Raw genomic sequence first — 9,121 nt, forward strand, 5'->3', positions numbered from 1 at the left:
TTATGGAGTAAGTGTTTCAGGACAAAGACATTTCCATAAGTGTATGCTTATGGAGTAAGTGTTTCAGGACAAAGACATTTCCATAAATGTATGCCTATGGAGTAAGTGTTTCAGGACAAAGACATTTCCATAAATGTATGCCTATGGAGTAACCCTTACAGAAGCAAGCCTGTGTGGCGTACATGCTGCGTATTTGCTGTGTATATGCCGCGAACACAGTAGTACGCCAGAGGAGTACATTTTACATACACCGCATGCCGCGTACATGCCGTGTACTATTTCGACAAGTACACAGCATGTACGCAGGAGGTCACTAGTACACTTCAAGTACGCAGCACAGACTCTGAAAATTTTAGGAGTACACTGCATGTACGCAGGAGAGACTTGTACAAGAAAATAGTACACTGCATGTACACCGCAGATACTTTGAAATTTGTGCAGTACACTTCGTATACGCGGGAAAGACTTGTACAATTTCTTTTGGCATTTATACTTAGTTTTTTTTTTATAAGTTAAAGTCAGAAGTAAACTTCATATACGCGGGCGGGACTTTATGCAGGAAGGATTTGTACATTTTTTTTTGAGGAAGCAAGAACTTGATTTCCGAGTAACTTTTATCTTAATAGCATAGAATAGTTCAGATTACCGGTATTCTGAACAATAAAAATTTGCCAAACTATTTGCAATGTTCATTTGTGAAGCTTACATCTTAGTGATTTCTGAGCTGCACCTTGCATGCAGTGTAAAAATATATTCTTTTTCGTTTTGAATTAATCCTGGAGCTTTCTAACTTGGATAATTGAAAAGCCTTATTTGAACTTCGTTGCATTACATTTTGTAATACATGAAATAATTACCAAGATAATGCCTCAACAGCGCCCGAATGAGAAGAATTAATAGCTCTCACTGTTATTTGAATACTCTTAAGCAAAACACCACTCTATCATGTTTTATAAAGGCTTTAATGCTCATTATGTTAACTCATTAAGGCCTCACCAAATTAAAAAGTTGTTCATCGGATTTGCCGCTCGTATATTTTCAGAACGTTTTTGGCTAATTGCGCTTGCCCCATTGGAAAAAAGCAATACAAAATTTTTTGGTGCGCTACTTTTTACGGACGTTAAAGTGTATAAATGCTTATATAATTCCAGTCCTAGATTGTTCTCAGATGGACTTTAATCAAAATAAATACATACTACGCACACATCGTCTATAATAAATCATAACACTTATATTTAGTTGCATTAAAATTGTTTCCCCTTGATGCAGTTACGCCATTTTCTTCAAATGTTTACCAAATTACATGCTACAAAAATTGATTTATTATATTGAAAAGTGGATGGAGAAAAGCATACTAATTTATTTGATAACATCAATCTACATTATTTTGGTAAGGGTAAATACTTATTGATGCATGTCACTTATCTTTTTTCTGTTTTTTTCTGTCCAAATGATCAGCATTTGCATACGAAAGTTGGTGGGGTAAGGAATTTACATTATCACAGCAGTTTCGCCACAAGAGTACACAGCATGTATGCAGCAGGAGTACACAGCATGTACGCCGCAGGACTCCGGCCAGGAGTACACAGCATGTACGCCGCAGGAGTACACAGCATGTTCACCGCAGGAGTACACAGCATGTACGCCGCAGGGGTAGTACACCGCAGGCTCATTTGCATGTGAAAAGTGTATGTGCCGCGTACATGCTGCGTACTATTTCTCGCATACTAAATTCCTCCAGCGTACATCCTGTGTACTATGTAGTCCACAGCATGTACGCAGCAAGTAGTACGCGGCAGAGCTCATTTGCATGTCAAAAGTGTACTACAAACGTACTATCGGTGTATGTGCGGTGTATATCCTGCGTACTATTGATTTCAGTACACAACATGTACGCATCATATACGCTGTATGTACACAGCAAGAGTATGCAGCAGGCCTTTTTCTTCTGTAAGGGAAGTGTTTCAGGACAAAGACATTTCCATAAATGTATGCCTATGGAGTAAGTGTTTCAGGACAAAGACATTTCCATAAGTATATGCCTATGGAGTAAGTGTTTCAGGACAAAGACATTTCCATAAATGTATGCTTATGGAGTAAGTGTTTCAGGACAAAGACATTTCCATAAATGTATGCCTATGGAGTAATGATTTTTCTGCATGAAACTATAACATATATTCTTAAAAAAAAGTATATTGGCACTTGCATGTCTGAGACTTTCAGAATGATCTTGCATCTGAAGGGGAAATTAAAAAACTATCTCTTTGGAATTCATTCACTTCTTATTTTCAATTTGAAATCCGATGTTATAATATTATAATTCTCATGTGTATGGAATCGGCTGTTTTCAGAAAATTGTGAACATTTTTGAAAGATTTTATATTCAAAAAAATGAACCAAAATGCTGATTAGACATACAAGAATGTTATGCTGGGTCAAAAGGTATAAAATATTTGCATTTGTCTGCATTTGCAAATCAAATTACCCCTTCCTGCAGAAATATGATAAGATAAACTTGGAAGTCTATTAAATTATATTAGCATTTTTCTTTCAAGTTTCAATAATATATCATCATTATAGATCACAGAAATTTCCCTATTGGCTGGCATTCCAGCAAGAAAAAATGATCACATGACAGCTTTTAGACTGCTTCCCACATATTTACTAAATGCATATTTAAGTATAGAACCAGTCTAAAAGATAGCTGTAAAACTTGATAATATTTAAGACTAATTATTCTAATGGCCATTTAGCAGGGTCTATTATCTTTTGTGAGCTAACATGATTACAGATACAAAACATAACTGAGGCTCCTGGGGTGAAAATATTCACAATCATATTTTGTTACCTGTTGGATGATATTATTGGTTTGCCAGGAAACGCAGTTTCTGACAGCCAATCATGGCAGCTCTTATAGGGAGGAAGAACCGATAGATGTCTACTTTTGTCTATTTGGTTGTTCTTTTAAGTACTAACAAAATTGAAAATGAAAGAAAGGAAGATTAAAGGAGGATAATTCCTGAGTCATGCAGTATTAATGCATGTAATGTTTGAAATGAGCCGTGCCATGGGAAAACCAACATAGTGGCTTTGCGACCAGCATGGATCCAGACCAGCCTGCGTATCTGCACAGTCTGGTCAGGATCCATGCTGTTCACTAACGGTTTCTCTAATTACAATAGACTTTGAAAGCGAACAGCATGGGTCCTGACCAGACTGCGCGGATGCGCAGGCTGGTCTGGATCCATGCTGGTCGCAAAGCCACTATGTTGGTTTTCCCATGGCACGGCTCAAATATATATTATATGTACTGATTACAATTTAAATTGTTTTTCATGACGTAATTACATAATTTAGCTTTTAACTGTCAAAATTGTGTCATAATATGTGTGTTATCTCAATAAGAATTACCATATAGTGCAAAATGATGTATGATGGTCAATTTTGAGACAAAAATGGCCAAAAATGCACACCTTGCGCGACCTGTACCGTATTATCTGCAAATGACTGACCTAAAACACATGCATATTTTTAAAGCATGTGGCCAGACGAAAATAATGGTGGGAAGAAAAGTATCGCATAACCGTTTACTTTTTCCGCAAATTTGAGCCGAAGCTGGATGGATGGACGACCGCTTCCAATTCGTCTGACTTCCATTACGTCCGGTAAAGTTTTAGACCCGGCCATCTACATGGAGCTAGGAAAATCGATACATGCACATATTTATTTTACACAATAACCACTCGTACGCAGGAATCCTTAGTTCTATAAACATCATAAATAACCAGTTGAATATATATGCCTGTAAAGTACATAATTATGTCTATTTTATTTAAAAAAACGTACCCGGGCCAAATGCGAAACTGGCCCCTGCCACTTAAGAAGGGAATATTTATCATACTAAGGTAGGAATGGTTTAAAAAGAACATGAGTATACTGAATATCAAGTAAGTAATTATGGTGTTGTCATAAACCTTTCATTTGAAAAACTATAAAATCCTTTTAACCCTTTACTCCATAGATACTCATAAGATATAAATATTCATGAGAATCAAAATTTATGTTTCATGAATTTCAGTATTCATGAACTTGTTCATGTATTATTTTTAATTCATGAATTTGTTCATGAATGAAGTTCATGAACCTTTTTCACAGGGGTTGTGACCTCTGGAATGTTCCATCTTTGGGGTCAGTACATTTTCATGATAATTGTAATGCAAGAGTTATGTTTAGAAAAGGTTTAATTATTTAAGAAATAATATATCTCATTTAGTGATTTGTAGCGGAATAAATCATTGTTTGGAGTTCAGATGCGAAAGAATTATATCACGAGGGCGCAGCCTGAGTGATATAATAATACGCATCTGAACGACAAACAATGATTTTATTCCAAGAGCAAATCACTAAATGAGATATATCATTTCGCTTCTAACACGTTACCAAGGACTTTAAAGTACATCCTTGATGGCATTCATTTAATATTTGCCTGTTTTCAATTGGTTTCTTTTCCAGTGTGCTGCTATGACGTTTGATGCTATAATGTAATAATTGTGACGTCAGAACACTGAATTGTTGTATAATAATTCACTGTTTTCAGCCTTCTTGTTTAATAGGAAAATGAGTCGGTTCGTGTTAGAATAAAGAATAATACATAAGTCTAAAATAACCGATATAAATTCTGCACAAAGCAGAACTTCAGGGAAGCTATTTGATGTGACGGCTTACTTCATTATTTTTCAGAAGAACAGCAGCAGCAAGAAGAGATCCTGTTACGGGTACCTGAAAGAAGTCATCCATTCGAACAAATTGTAGTGAATCTATTTTGATTCAACACTATCTCAGGTCATTTAATTACCTCACCGAAGCACAATGTAAGCTTTTTCTTCTATCCTGTTTACATTTTCTTCAGATGAAATTTTCCCAGAAATCTTTTGGTGGAACATGATGAAACTAGGTGTGGATGTGACTTGGAAAATCCTCTTGCTGATTAGCTTGACTACACAGTATTGTGCACCAGAACTAAAAACAGAAATGTTATCAAATAACATCTTTTCCTAAATAGCTAGTACGATGAAAATGTTCCTTGGTTTCAGAAATCCCATACCTGGAGCCTGGGTGCTACCAGAAAATTCTGTCAGGTTGCTGATACTTTTCATAGTGAGTCCAGCGGGTACCATGAAACTCTAAACCCAGTTGTCTGGAAATCAGTGACCAAGTTTCATGAAGGACAGATCGAAGCATGATAAAACTCCCTTTATTTACAGAATGGTACACTCCGGAGGTACCACCTATTGACATAATCGGCAGAATGTCTGATTTAATCATGCCGGAAGAAAATACTTACAAGAAACATGTACACAGGAACTTTTAGAACTGATCTAATAGCATTTAACTCGCAAAACCATAGTGTTTGAAACAATATACAAACAAGTCTAAAATTTGTCTGTCAAAAAGTGTTTGTTTGCACTCCTATCAAGATTTTTCTGATTTCAGGTTATTGGACAGTTGATTATGAGGCAGTTTAGTGCTCACATCAGGTGTAAGTACTTGCAAAACATGCAAAAATCTTCTGTTATCTAGCAAAAATCAGCGAAATCATATCAGAAACTAGACAGTATTTTGGACAAACATTAATTCAGAAGTGGCCTTGGAAAGTGTGATACTTCATTATCTCTGCCTTATTTCCTTATTTGAAAAAAGTTAAGCATTGTAAAAGGATTATTTGAATTACTTTATAAGGTAAACTGTATTATACTAAGGAATTTGTAAATAAAAATTGATTGACATATTTTTATCTTTCATTTTTTTTTTTTTTTTTTTTTTCAAAAAAATAAAGGTACAAAAAATCCCAGTTTACCTTGGTGCATTCACTCTGTGAACAATCCCAGTAGAAAAAGAGTAATAATTAATGCCATTATAGAAAATAAAATGCTATTTAAGTGAATAAAATAAAATCTAAAATACAGAAACCTTATACTGATGTATGCTTTCTGACAATAGTATACATGCATTTAGTCGTAAAAAAACAGTGTTTACGGTATCCCGACCTACCCTAAATTTTTGGCCTGACCCTAAATGTTTTTTTTTAATTTCCAAAAAGTCTCGCTTAATAAAAAAAAAATCACAAAAAAAAAAAAAAAAAAATTCCGACCTACCTACCCTAATTTTTTTGAGCATGTTACCAGAAACAGAAAAAAAAATTTTAGGCCTTACAGATATTGCCACAAACAAACCAAAAATATTGGTAGTCAAATAGGTTACCAGTTGATTTGTAGATTTCTGAAACCCTGTGTTCATTTGGTGACCCAGAACTAATATTACATTCTTAAAAAAATATGGCCGCTAGAGGGAATGGTGTCTTTATCCCATATGCCAAAAAAAGATAAAAAAAATATGGAAATAATTGCAACCAAATGTTCTTTGAGTAATCCTTTACCAGAAATATTAAGTTTGTGTCAAGTTATCAAAAAGCATGGTAGTAAGAGGTGTACTCATCTGAAACCAGTGGCCCAGTTCCAAAATGATTTAAAATTAATGTTCATTGGGTGATCCTGCATCCAGAAAATTCAGCTGGATTCGTAAAAAAAACATTGCTAGGGCTAGTTTTGAATATGACAAACTTATAGGAAAAATATTGAAATCTTTAGGCTGTGTTTTGAAGTTATTTGTCAGATATATTTCTTGGATGCTTCATAATAATCTACCAAAGCTGAAATGAACTAGGACAGAAACGGCTGTCTTGTTACCTTAAAAAATATTATTATTTACCAGATTTTTATAGCGCTCTTTTCATCCATAAAATAAATGTTCAAAGCGCTGAAATATAATATAAATATTTCAGGTAAGCAGTCCTTTAAATAATTCTTTTAAGAAATTAATTTTTTCAAACTCCGCAAAATTTTTGGACGTCAATAAATGACTTCATAGAGCCAGGTTAAAAAAGATAAACAAAATTATGCCCCTTTCTTTATAAGAAAGTTTTGATGTAAGCTTATGTAGCATGGAATGGTGTGATATGCATACAGTCATTAAGACGGGTCTTTAAATCATTTAATGCTGCTTACTCGTGAAGTGAAAAATTTGAAAAATGTAAAAATTCACTAGTTGTAGCTGTTGAAACAGCAGTCATTCCAAGATTAAGCTACCCGTGCACGCTTTACACGGGCGTCATTGTGGCTTCAGAAATACTTTGCTCTTGAGATCATCGTAAGTGGTAGGAATAGAAATTTATAAGGTTCTTTAGATACATTAATTATTCAGATTAGATTTATGCAAGGTAATTAAACACATTTGGACTGGAAATACAGTCAAAAGCATTGCAGGACCATTGTAAGTTCATTGACTGTACTTTTTCTATGAAATTACAAAGAATGCAGTTTTGCATTGAAGTTTTTCATTCCCCGCAATGTTCCTCACGAAAGCTGTTTCATATTTATCAAGAATAAATAAGGTTGGTAGTATACCAGCTTCTAAATGGCCATTAGCTTAATGACTAGCAAAATTATCTGGCTATAAATTCAATGTGTTTGCAGCAAAACCCTTTGAAATATTAAAAAAACTTGCAAGATAGCGCATTTATATGTAGCATTATATAAGCATATGCGGATGAGAAATATGGACTGAAATGAACGATTATTGTGATATAATGGGGTATATTAATTTTTGGCTGATGCATTTATTAAGCTTTATGTACAATGAAATTTATGAGGGTAGAAAATGTTGATTTTTTCACATTGTGATGATTATGAAATAATTGCATTCCTTTCTTTAATCAAATTTAAGATGTTACCAGATGGATGGTTCTAGGGTATAGTGGAAAGAATGTATTTAGCAGGTGTGGCTCTCTGTCGGCGCTCCTTGAGTGGGTGGAGCTAAAGACAGGTGCTTCGATAACAACAACAACTCTGACTAAATGATAATGGCTGGACCTGATGATAAATTGGTTAGCTTACTTTACTAGGACGAGCTTGTCTTAAAAAACATACAAAATATCACTATAGGCTTTACCCTGCTAAATTTCTAAAGTGAACTGGTCCATCATTTAATTTGGGCAGTACCACTTATTATTCAAAGAGGTGTTCACTGAAAATTTACTGACTGAATAGCGAACAGTGCAGGCTGATCTTGGTCTGCACTGGTCGCAAAGGCAGAATCACTTGCCGGCAGCTGCTGAGGCTAAAGGTTAAAAAAGGGTGAAAATGCATGGACAAATCCACTGCAGCTATACTGAGACACACTTATAAGCCAAATTCCTTAAATACATATTTTTAATATTCAATTAAAAAATTAGGAGAGTCAAAAACAGCCCTTGCAATGACTTACATATGCTTAAGGAAAGGATGTTATTTCTTGTGTGTGCTTGGTTACTCTTGGATGATTTGCCAGAAGTCCCAGAGTGGATTAGAACTGAATAATTGCATAAGAAATAACATTCAATCCTTGTATTTACACTTTTACTACAAAAATACAAGGTTCCTTTCTATTAATACTAGAAAATCATATAATAAATCTTTGACTATCAATTTTTACAATTAATTTTAGATAGAACAGCCACAAAGACCCTTCCACGCTAAAGTTTAATTGGCCTTTCTGTGAAGATGAAGTCCCTGAATTTAATTTAAAACAGTCGAAAATCCCAGGGAAAAATACGAACGTTGAGAAAAAAACAGTTTTAGCAATGCCATTTTATTTATGTTTTTGTGAACAAGTAAGACTCACGGAAAATTTGGTCACCCTTGATAATTATTGCTGCAGTGCTGTTTATACTAAAATAAAGTTAAATGTTCTTTCCTTTTTGAAGAATTTTCATACATGTTTGGCCATAAAATTCTTTAAGATGTCTTCAAACATTTAAGATTCCAGAAGTTATTACTAATTCCCTGCCCCCTCTAGAGAACGAGAATGATTATAACTTGTATTGACTTTTTAAAACAAGAAAAAAAAAAGAAAATCTGGAGATAATAGTTACTTATTTTGTGATTAAGCCAGTCTGTAAATGATGTTCGATTTATTCAAATGCTGTAATAAATTAAAATAAATTAATTAGAAATTGATTTCTTTAAAATATGTTATGAATTGTCATACATGGGATATATTATGCATTATCATTAAATTTGTGCTA

The sequence above is a fragment of the Mercenaria mercenaria genome, chromosome 10 (assembly GCF_021730395.1).
Source record: "Mercenaria mercenaria strain notata chromosome 10, MADL_Memer_1, whole genome shotgun sequence".
Lineage (NCBI taxonomy): Eukaryota > Metazoa > Mollusca > Bivalvia > Venerida > Veneridae > Mercenaria > Mercenaria mercenaria.